The sequence below is a fragment of the Rhinolophus ferrumequinum genome, chromosome 11, assembly GCF_004115265.2.
Source record: "Rhinolophus ferrumequinum isolate MPI-CBG mRhiFer1 chromosome 11, mRhiFer1_v1.p, whole genome shotgun sequence".
In the NCBI taxonomy this organism is placed as follows: Eukaryota; Metazoa; Chordata; class Mammalia; order Chiroptera; family Rhinolophidae; genus Rhinolophus; species Rhinolophus ferrumequinum.
Window position 1 is genome coordinate 11,345,032 of NC_046294.1, and position 9,603 is coordinate 11,354,634.

The following is a 9,603-nucleotide window of genomic DNA, read 5'->3' on the forward strand; positions in this document are numbered from 1 at the left end:
TCCTAGAATCTTTGCTTCTATTTGGATTTACTAGCCTCCATTTCAGAAATCCATCTGGATTAAGACCAGACTTTGGCGTACAGTGAAAGCCCCACCACTATCTCCCTACCTTGAGATAACCATTGTTAACATCTCAGCATGTATCCTTACAGGCCTTTAGATATATTGTTCATGCACACACATATATCATGTTTCCCCAAAAATAAGACCTAGCTGGACAATCAGATCTAATGCATCTTTTGGAGCAAAAATTAATATAAGACCCGGTCTTATTTTACTATAATATAAGACCAGGTCATAATATAATATAATATAATATAATATAATATAATATAATATAATATAATATAATATAAATATAATACCGGGTCTTATGTTAATTTTTGCTCCAAAAGACGCATTAGAGCTGATTGTCCAGCTAGGTCTTATTTTCAGGGAAACAGTGTAGACACACACAGGATTATATTGGACATTTGGTTATGTGACTTGCTTTTCTTTGTTTGTTTGATCTATATATTTATTCATGCCTCACATTTATTGAGCATCTATTCTGCTCCAGTGCCCTCTAGGCCCTGGGAACATATCAGTGAACAAAACAGACAATTCCTGTCCTCATGGGTCTTCCATTCTTGTGGAGAAGGCAGACCAGAAAAAATAACTAAGGATATTCTATTGCAGATGGTAACGAGTGCTATAAAAAATAAGAGGGAGGGAGAATAAGGAGTTGGGCATTGCTATTCAAGTAAGGTCAGAAAAGTTCTCTCTAATAAGATGACATTTGAGCAGGAACCTGGGATTCAAGTCTCTCGACCTCTTCACTTCCTCCTTACTCAGCTTAGATTCTGTGATCAATCATTACCATCACTTTTTTCATATACCCTCAAGTCCCTTGTCCCATTACCATTTCTTCTGTCCCTCCCTAGAAATTACCAAAACTGATTAATGAGCCAATCTCCTTGGATTATACACCAATTCCCAAAGAGCTGAATTCTTCATCCTTACCTCCATAGCTTTTTCAATCAGTTGCATGTAATCCAAGAATTATAAGATGATTTCCTTTGCCCTGTATTCAGAATGTTTAGACTCAGACCTTCAATCACAAATTTCCTCTATCCAATGCCATGCAGCCTTTCACCTATATCTCCAGTGGGGCTTTACTTGCTCACTCAATAAGTTACCTTAATGGAGACCTACACCTAAAGACATTCAAAAGAATATCTGTTTTTCTATATGGCCAAACTGATATGAGCTTATGCCACCATAGAAAAACAAGGAAAATTTTAAAACATTGTTAGAAATACTAGGTTGTTGGTGCCAATTTCCCAGTACCACTGTGGCTCAAAAAATGCGGAATAAGCTGAATGCTTAGTGTTATTATTTCTTAACCTTATCAGAGACACACAGCTACTGGAATAATTTTAAATGCATCTAGAGGTAAATCTTAATTTCATTGTAAATACACAGTTATATGCACTTGCCCTCTCTCACACTCATTATGACTTCCTGCCACACACCATCAAAACACTGACCTGGGTCCATTAATCACACCTGGGATTCCTCACCTACTTTTAGGGTTCCTTCCACCTGTAGAGGTAGGAATGAAGCCCATGTGGACTTTACTTCAGTAGCTCCAATATCTACCAAATTTACCAAAACTGACACAAGAAAAGTACCTATATAGTCCTATAATTCATCAAGAAATTGAATACATATAAAAAAACCTTCCCACAAAGCAAACTCCTGGTTCAGAAGTCTTCACAAGTGCAATTTCCAAACATTGAGGCAAGAGTAAAAGGAATCCCTTTTAGTAAAAGTTCCCAACCCTTTTATAAGGCCGGCAGAACCCAAATCCATAATGTCAGAAGAACACATAAGAAAAGTAAATTATAGGTCAATCTCTCTCATGCTAATAGATGCAAAAATCCTTAAGAAAAATGTTGCCAAATTACACCCAATTATAAATGAAAAGTCCCACTGTGATTTCTGGTCAAGATGGCAGAGTAGGTAAACACTGTGCTCACCTCCTCTCAGGACCACATCAATTACAACTAAACCACAGCACAACCATTATTGAGAATCGCCTGAAGTCTAGCTGAACCGAAGCCCTACAATTATGGACATACAGAAGAAGCCACCTCGAGACTGACAGGAGGGGCAGAGACACTGAACGGGCTGGTCCCACACTCACGTGACCATTAAAAATCAGGAGGTCCCAGCCACTCCCCAACCCAGGGTTTCAGTGCCGAGGAGAGAAGTCCCCATAACTTCTGGCTGTGAAAACCAGCAGAGATTGTGGCTGAGTGAGATGAGGGCAGCTACAGTCCCAGATGCTCCTCTTAAAGGGCCCACACACAGATGTACTCACTGGCGGACTCGCTCACTCCAAGTTCCAACGCTGAGGCAGCAGCTCAAAAGGCGCCAGGGACATCCAGGGAGTAACTGAATTATCTGGCTTCAGAGTGAGGGCTAGAAGGGCAGCTTTCTCCCAGATGGAGTTGCTGGTGGAAACCATTATTTCTTTGTTGAGCCCTCCCCCTCCCTGTGTCTGCAAACAGGCAGACCCAATGTCTGAGTATCCATCAAATTGGCTATCACCTTTCATCTTTGCCGCCCTACTGATTCCCTGAGACCACCCCCTACCCAACTTTCAGGCACACCCAAGCTGCTTCCAGTGGCTTTTCATATAAATGGCCTGCCTTGGCTCATGCTGGGGACTTTCCTAAAATCTCTCAAAAGTGTATAAAACCCAAACAAGCAGCACCTGGCTTCAGCATGTCCCTTACGTCTGGCTGAGCAGCCCTAAGCCCAGCCCTAACAACAGCTGGCCTTGGTTCAGGGTTTGGCCTCTCAAAGCATCTCCAAGCACAGTGCAGGTGGCAGCTATCTCTGGATGGTTTTTGTGGCTCATGCCAGGTGGCCCCAGGCAGATCATAGACTGTGACTGAACTTGGCCTGCAGCAGGTCCCCTCCCAGGAGGCCGCAGGGCTGCCAGGCCTAGTTGTTACCAGAGAGTGGGCTCTTCTCGGCATGGTGTCCAGGTTCTTGGCGTCTTGAACAAATAATTGATCGAGACACAGAAATAAAGCGGTGAAAAAAGTTTATTAGAAGAAAAAGTACACTCCAAAGGATTTGGAATGCGCACCGAGCAAAGGCAAGGCTCAGGAGGCTCAAAGGGCCAAGGGGCTCAAGGCTCAAGGCGGCATTATTAGGAGAAAAAGGACACTCCAAAGGGTTTGGAGCAGGCTCCGAGCAAAAGAAGAGGCTCAAAAGGCTCAAAAAGGGGCCTGACTGGCAAGGTCTTGGAGTCTGTATCCTTTTTTCTCTAGAATGGACTGTTCCTTTCCGGGCGTGGGACCACTTGATTGACACCTGTGATTGACAAGAGGCTATTACCTCATCTTTTTAGAGGGTGCATGTTCCTTCCCAGAATTCAGTCTGTTATGATAAATTTCCAGGCATATGCATGATTTTATAATTATGGTATAATGAAGCCCAGGTGAAATGAATGTCGTTGTGGCCTTTACCGCACAGGTGTGAGTGGCCGGTTTAATCTAGTTGGGTATTTGGTACCCATTTGTTCCTCATAGGGGTAGAGAATTACAATGCGATGGGGACGTTTTGGGCAGAGAGGGGAGGGCTTTTGGGCGGTAATGCAGAGACCCGATGCCTGTCTGTAACTGCCTGCCTTGTGTCCCTTGAGAGACGTGATCCCCATAACATCTCTATGGGAAGTTGAGGGGCAGGAGGTCTGTTTTTCTGTATCTGCTTCCTGCTCGGCAGGGGCGTAGAGCTGTCCCTCCCTATTGGGGGATTCACAGAACTCTCACCCTGTCTGATCTTAGATGAGAGGAAGGGGTCTCGAGATCTGCCTGGAAGACCATGTTGGCTTCTTCGGTTGCGACTGGCAATCTTGCTGGGGTATCCTCTGTATCCCCAAGGCCCCTAAATGAGGAAAGATAGATTTTAATTAATAAATCCACTAGCTCTATAGAGTCTGTGGCCATTCAACCAGTAACTTAGGTGGCGTCAATTGTCCAGGAGCTGGGCCCAGAATGGGTTGGAAAGAACATTAGGCTTCAGTGATTACAATCAACAAGTATACTGGCCTGGGGGAATGTTAACACCTATTTGGTCTCTGGGTTGGAATTATCCAAGAGTTAGGTCCGGAATGGCTTGGGGATGTTGGGAAGTCACAGGCTTTTAAGTAGTTATGCAGGGGTGAGAGACGTTCTGTGGTTCAGGCTAGGAGCAATCTTTAGTCTAGGGTTCAGAAACTGATTAGAAGAGTACTCAAAACCAGGGGAAATTTTCCATAGTGAGGTGGCTCTCCCATACCACAGTGGCCAGCTTCGAACGTGGGCCAGGGATCAGCCGGGCACCTCCAAGGACGACACACCCAAAGGGCAGACTGGGCAGGTACCAGAGCCCCACTAAAGTGAACCCTGCTCTGTAGGGTCAGCCCCTGCACCACAAATATTTGCTTCCTCCATCATAATATTTCTTCCTCACTCCAAAACCACCCAGGATTATTAAGCACTTCATTCTTTTCAAAGCCTCTCTGTTTTTACCATCTAAGTCCTCCTGTAAATCCCAAAAGCCCAGCCAAGTATTGTCCTCTGGACTTCGCAGATGAATACGTAGGACTCAGCTTTCTCCAGTGACTTGCCCAGTGTCACACTACAAAGCGTGGAAGAACTGGGCCCATTCCCAGGTCTGGCAGCTCCCGGGAGAGTTCCCTGCACCACACTGTGCTCCCCAACCCCACTCCTCAGAGAATTAAGGTCTCAATCCTGTGGCTCCTTCCTGTTTCTCCTCTCAGTACATTCAAATCCACAAGTGTTTGAGTTCCCACAAAGTGCTGTGTTACAAGCGACATTTTTTTAATGTCCAGATCTTTTGAGCATGGAAAGGATTATCTAAATCCATTTGTTAATTGATTATAATATTTTACATTGTAAATTTAGAACTTAATTTTTCTTAGGTCATTAAATGTAATTTCCAAATATAATAAATTTAATTGTACATCTAGTAATGTTGTTAAAATTTCAAAAAAATCACATTTAATCTTTGCTTAATGATCCCTTAGCCCCAAAATTTAACAGATTAAATCCCCCTAAATAATTTAAGCATTGTTTACAATCAAATTCCCTTAAACAATTCAAAGTAAAGTCACAAAAAAAAAATCTATAGAAGCACATTCTCTTAGACATTTAAACACTATTTATAAATTTGATTAATTAAATGCTCTTAAACTTTTTAAACTACAATCACAAATTTAATGTACATGATTTCCTAACCCTTCAAAGGCCTTCATAAGCATTTAAACAATTCCTGAAAAGTACTAAATCAAAATGTATATATTTAATAAATCAAAAGTTCTTCTGCATTTTAGTAGTCAAATTATTTTAGTCAAATTAATTTAGTTCATTCGATTCAGTTAATCATCCTCCATATTTCAAGTCAAATTAAGCAGATACTCTTAATTGTTTCACACACCTTAAATAGTATACATATGCAATATGTATATATTCAAATATGTATTCAAGTTCATACTAAACAGTATTGTTAACGAAAACTTACTATCTTGGTTCTGACTTGGCTAAATGCACCAAGGAGGTCGGAATTGTTGGTAAATACAGGACCGATTATGGCACCTCCCTCAGAAAAATGGTGAAGAAAATTGAAATCAGCCCTCACACCAAATACACTTGCTCCTTCTGTGGCAAAACCAAGATGAACAGTCAAATTGTGGTTCCCGCATGAGAACAGTGACTGGTGGTGTCTGGACCTGCAATACCACTTCTGTCATCCCAGTAAAGTCTGCCGTCAGAAGACTGAAGGAATTGAAAGACCCACAGAAGCTCCACAATTTGAAACATTGCTAACCTATAATAAATGGGTTAATTTACGTAACAAAATTACTTTGGTTCGTTCATTTTATTAATTAGACATTCTAGTTTGCATTGCCTTGATTTTATCTTTTCAAAAAAGACTTGGTAATTAAAATCCTTCCAATTTTTCAGTAGCTATAAAAAGTATCGTTTTATAAACATATCTTACACAAATTACCAGTATAAGGTGCAAAGTGTACATCCACATGAGAAGAATCATCCTTAAAGCCTCCAGAGCAACTGGAGTTACAAATTTATGATTTTCAGAGATTCAAGAGGAGGGTTGTGGATTCAGGGGTTTGGGCCAAAACTTCAGGACAGGAAGAAGGGGACATGGGACCTCCTCCCTAGAGCGTTCAGCTCACCTAGCCTGATAACCAGCTGAACCCCTTCACAGTCAGGTTCCGCTGTTATGACAACAAGGCACTACAGGCTCTGGCTTTCAGCCCGTATTGGGTTTCACAATCCAGTGCCTCATCTCTCAATTATACTCTTACCGAATTTTTATCCTAATTATTCTCCGATTTTTTTCACCTTTGGACATGTGAAATTGTGAACTCACCACCATCTAACTATCCTCTTTGCAGCCTGATTTGCCTTGAAGACACTCTGTATCTTCTTTACAGCATTTATTCACCCATTCAACATCTGTTTATTGCGATCCTACCATGTGTCAGTCGCTGGAGATAGAGCAATGAACAAAATTGACACAAATGCCTGGCTTCATGGTCCTTGCATCCTAATGTCCGCATAGAGATCATAAACAAAATTAATCAGTCTTGTATATAGTATGTTAGAAAAGAATAAGTCCTATGAGGAAGAAAATTAAACAGAGAGCGCTGTAGGCAGGGGAGGGGTTTCATTTTAAATAAGATCCTTTGGGAGGGCTTCACAAACAGATGACATTTGAGCCAAAACTTAAAAGAGATGAGGGAAGGGGACATAGAGCTAACTGAAACAAGAGTATTCCAAGGGGAGGGGCCAGTTAGTGCAGAGATCCTCAGCCATACCTGATATGTCCTAAGAGGACCAAGGACGCACATGTAGGTAGAACAGAGTAAGCAAGGGTGAGAAAGGGAGAGAGAACAGAGAAGTAAAGAGAGTTACAGAGCAGCAGAGCGGGGCTTTCAGGGCCTTTGTGAGGGTTCTCGCTTGCTCTCCTGTGGTAACAATCACTATGCTTCTTCCTCATACTAGGGACATGGGATGCCAATCAAGAGCAATTGCAACAACCCGAGCAAGATACTACGGTGTCTCCCAAAGAAAGGGCGGGAAGTCGGGGTACATTTTGAAGGCAGAGCCAATATGATTTGCTGAGGGGTTCGATGAGGAATGAGAGAAAAAACGGGTCAAAAAGGGCTAGAAGAGGATCATTTCAGAAGTGACATGACTGTCAAATCACTATGTTGTATACCTGAAACTAATATAATATTGTATGTCAACTGTAATTGGAAAATAAATTTTAAAAAAATAATAAACTAAAAAATGGCTAGAAGGTTTGGGATAGAACAACTGAAAGGATCAAGTTGCAATATTATCTAAGTGAGGAAGACTTTCTCATCTAATTGAAAATTAATCTATACTCATTGATTGACATCAGGCACGGGATAGATATTAGGGCACAAATTATTGAGATGTTAAGTAACTCTCCTCCTACTAGGAGTAAGAAAATCCAATAGGAAAGATGGACGGGCATTTTTTCAGTGTAAAATTATAGTGCCATTACTTCAACTTAAGGAGTACCTGTGAAATTTAGGGAAGAGGAAAAGGGAACAGACCTCTAAGCTGGCTTAGCAGAGACCAAAGGACCATCCAAGAAGAATGTATAAAACATGGAAAGGCATGGACATTTGCAATAACATGGTGTGTTTGTAGAGGTTGTTCAGAATTTCTAGAGGGTAAACTGAGAGCAGGGTAGCATGGAGGTGTTTCACAGAGGACATTTGGAAGGCTAAAGAATTTAGACATTATCCTAAGATGGACAGGGAACCCTGAGCATATAAGCATGAGTGTGACACAATGGGATTGAGGTGGGATTTAGGGCAGTCTGATGCATCCGTTTTTCAGTTGTAGAAGAGGTTAAAGGCTACATCTGATGAGAATGTTAACATTTTTGTTTCTCTGCCTCTTGTTCATTGCCATGTGGAAAACACACCAGTGGCATGGCATTGGGGCGGAATCACACCAGTGACGAGATTCATCCTGCTGGGCCTCACAGACCGGGCAGACCAAAAACAATTCCTCTTTGCTATCTTCCTGGTGACTGATGCGCCCCCTGGGTGTGACAGACCTGATCCCTGCCAGCTCCACCCTCCACACCCCCATGCACTTCCTCCTGAGCGTGCTCTCCTTCCTTGACATCTGCACTTCCTTCCTGTTCACCCTCAGGCTGCTAATCAGCTTTCTCACCGCTGACCAGTCCATCGCCTTTGTGGGCTGTGTGGTCCAGATGGCCCTCGTGACCCTCCATGGCACAGGGGCGTATCTGCTCCCAGCCATCATGGCCTGTGACCAATTTATGGCCATCTGCCACCCTCTCCTCTCCCGTCCCACTATGTCCAAGCACTTGTGTGTCCAGCTGGTGGTGATAACCTACACTACGGGATGTTCATTTCCATTCTGCAGACAGGGAATGCCTTCGTCCTGCCCTCCGTGGTCCAGCATCACTGATCACTACTTCTGTGACATGCCCCCTGTGCTTGCTCAGACTCCACTGTGGCCAATATCATCCTGCTCCTCTTTTCTGTCTTGGTCACTGTCCCCACTGTCCCCACTCTCAGTCATCTTACGCCTATATCCTGGTCACAATCAGTAGGCTGAGGCCTTGGAGGCCCAGCACAAGGCCTTCTCCACTTGTGCCTCCCCGCTCACTGCCCTGCCCCTCTTCTGTGGGTCTGTGTTCCATGTCCTTGGCCAACCCAACCCCGAAAGTGCTTCCACCTATAACAAGGTCTTGTCTGTGTTCTACGGCATTGTCATCCCCGTGCTGAATCCCCTGTCCTACACAGCCTACAGAATAAGGAATTGAGGCTGCGGTACAAGTTAGGGTCCTTAACCTAAGCAGAAAAGGAATTTGTTAGAAAGGTGTCTGGTAGCTCATAAAATAGAGGAGAAGCCTAGAGAACCCAGCTGGGACACGAACCAAGAGAGGCCATGCACTGCTAAGAGCCTGCCACAAGAATGGTTCGTGTAGGCTGCCATGACAGGGCAGCACCGCCTTTGGGCATTCTGCATTGCTATGGCTAGCCCTGCTGCCCCTGGGCACGCACCATGGCTCAGCTGCTGGACAAAGCCCCCCACACCAGCCACCAAACCACCCTCTGGAGCCTCCAATCACATATCATCTCTGACCCTAAACCTTTTCATCACTCCCTGCAGTTCAAGCCCTTTTTGGTAACACAGATATTCTACAGCCCTCAATATGCTACACGCACCATGGACGTCTTACATCCACTGATACCCTCCATCCACACTCCTGTCTTTCAGGGTCCTGAGGGGTAGAAATGGGACCACCTTTCACTTCAGAAGTGGGAGTCTGATTCTACCAGCCTCCTATCTTGAGAGTTTCCAAATATAGAAAGGACTATTGAATGCCAAACAGTAAAAATGACATATTTCAACCAGAGCAACCTTCCTTACAAGGCCCTATAGGGAATATTGCCCTTCTGAATACATGATATTAGAGAAATGATCCATGTGGGGTTTGAGTACA

The 9,603-nt window shown here is 43.4% G+C and overlaps 2 pseudogenes; both read left to right on the top strand.

The window, feature by feature from the left end:
- The first annotated feature begins 3,607 nt into the window (after positions 1 to 3,607).
- LOC117031064 (60S ribosomal protein L37a-like) lies at positions 3,608 to 5,885 on the top strand (annotated as a pseudogene).
- Positions 5,886 to 8,157: 2,272 nt separating this feature from the next.
- On the top strand, positions 8,158 to 8,919 carry LOC117031065 (olfactory receptor 5L2-like; annotated as a pseudogene).
- The last annotated feature ends 684 nt before the right edge of the window (positions 8,920 to 9,603 follow it).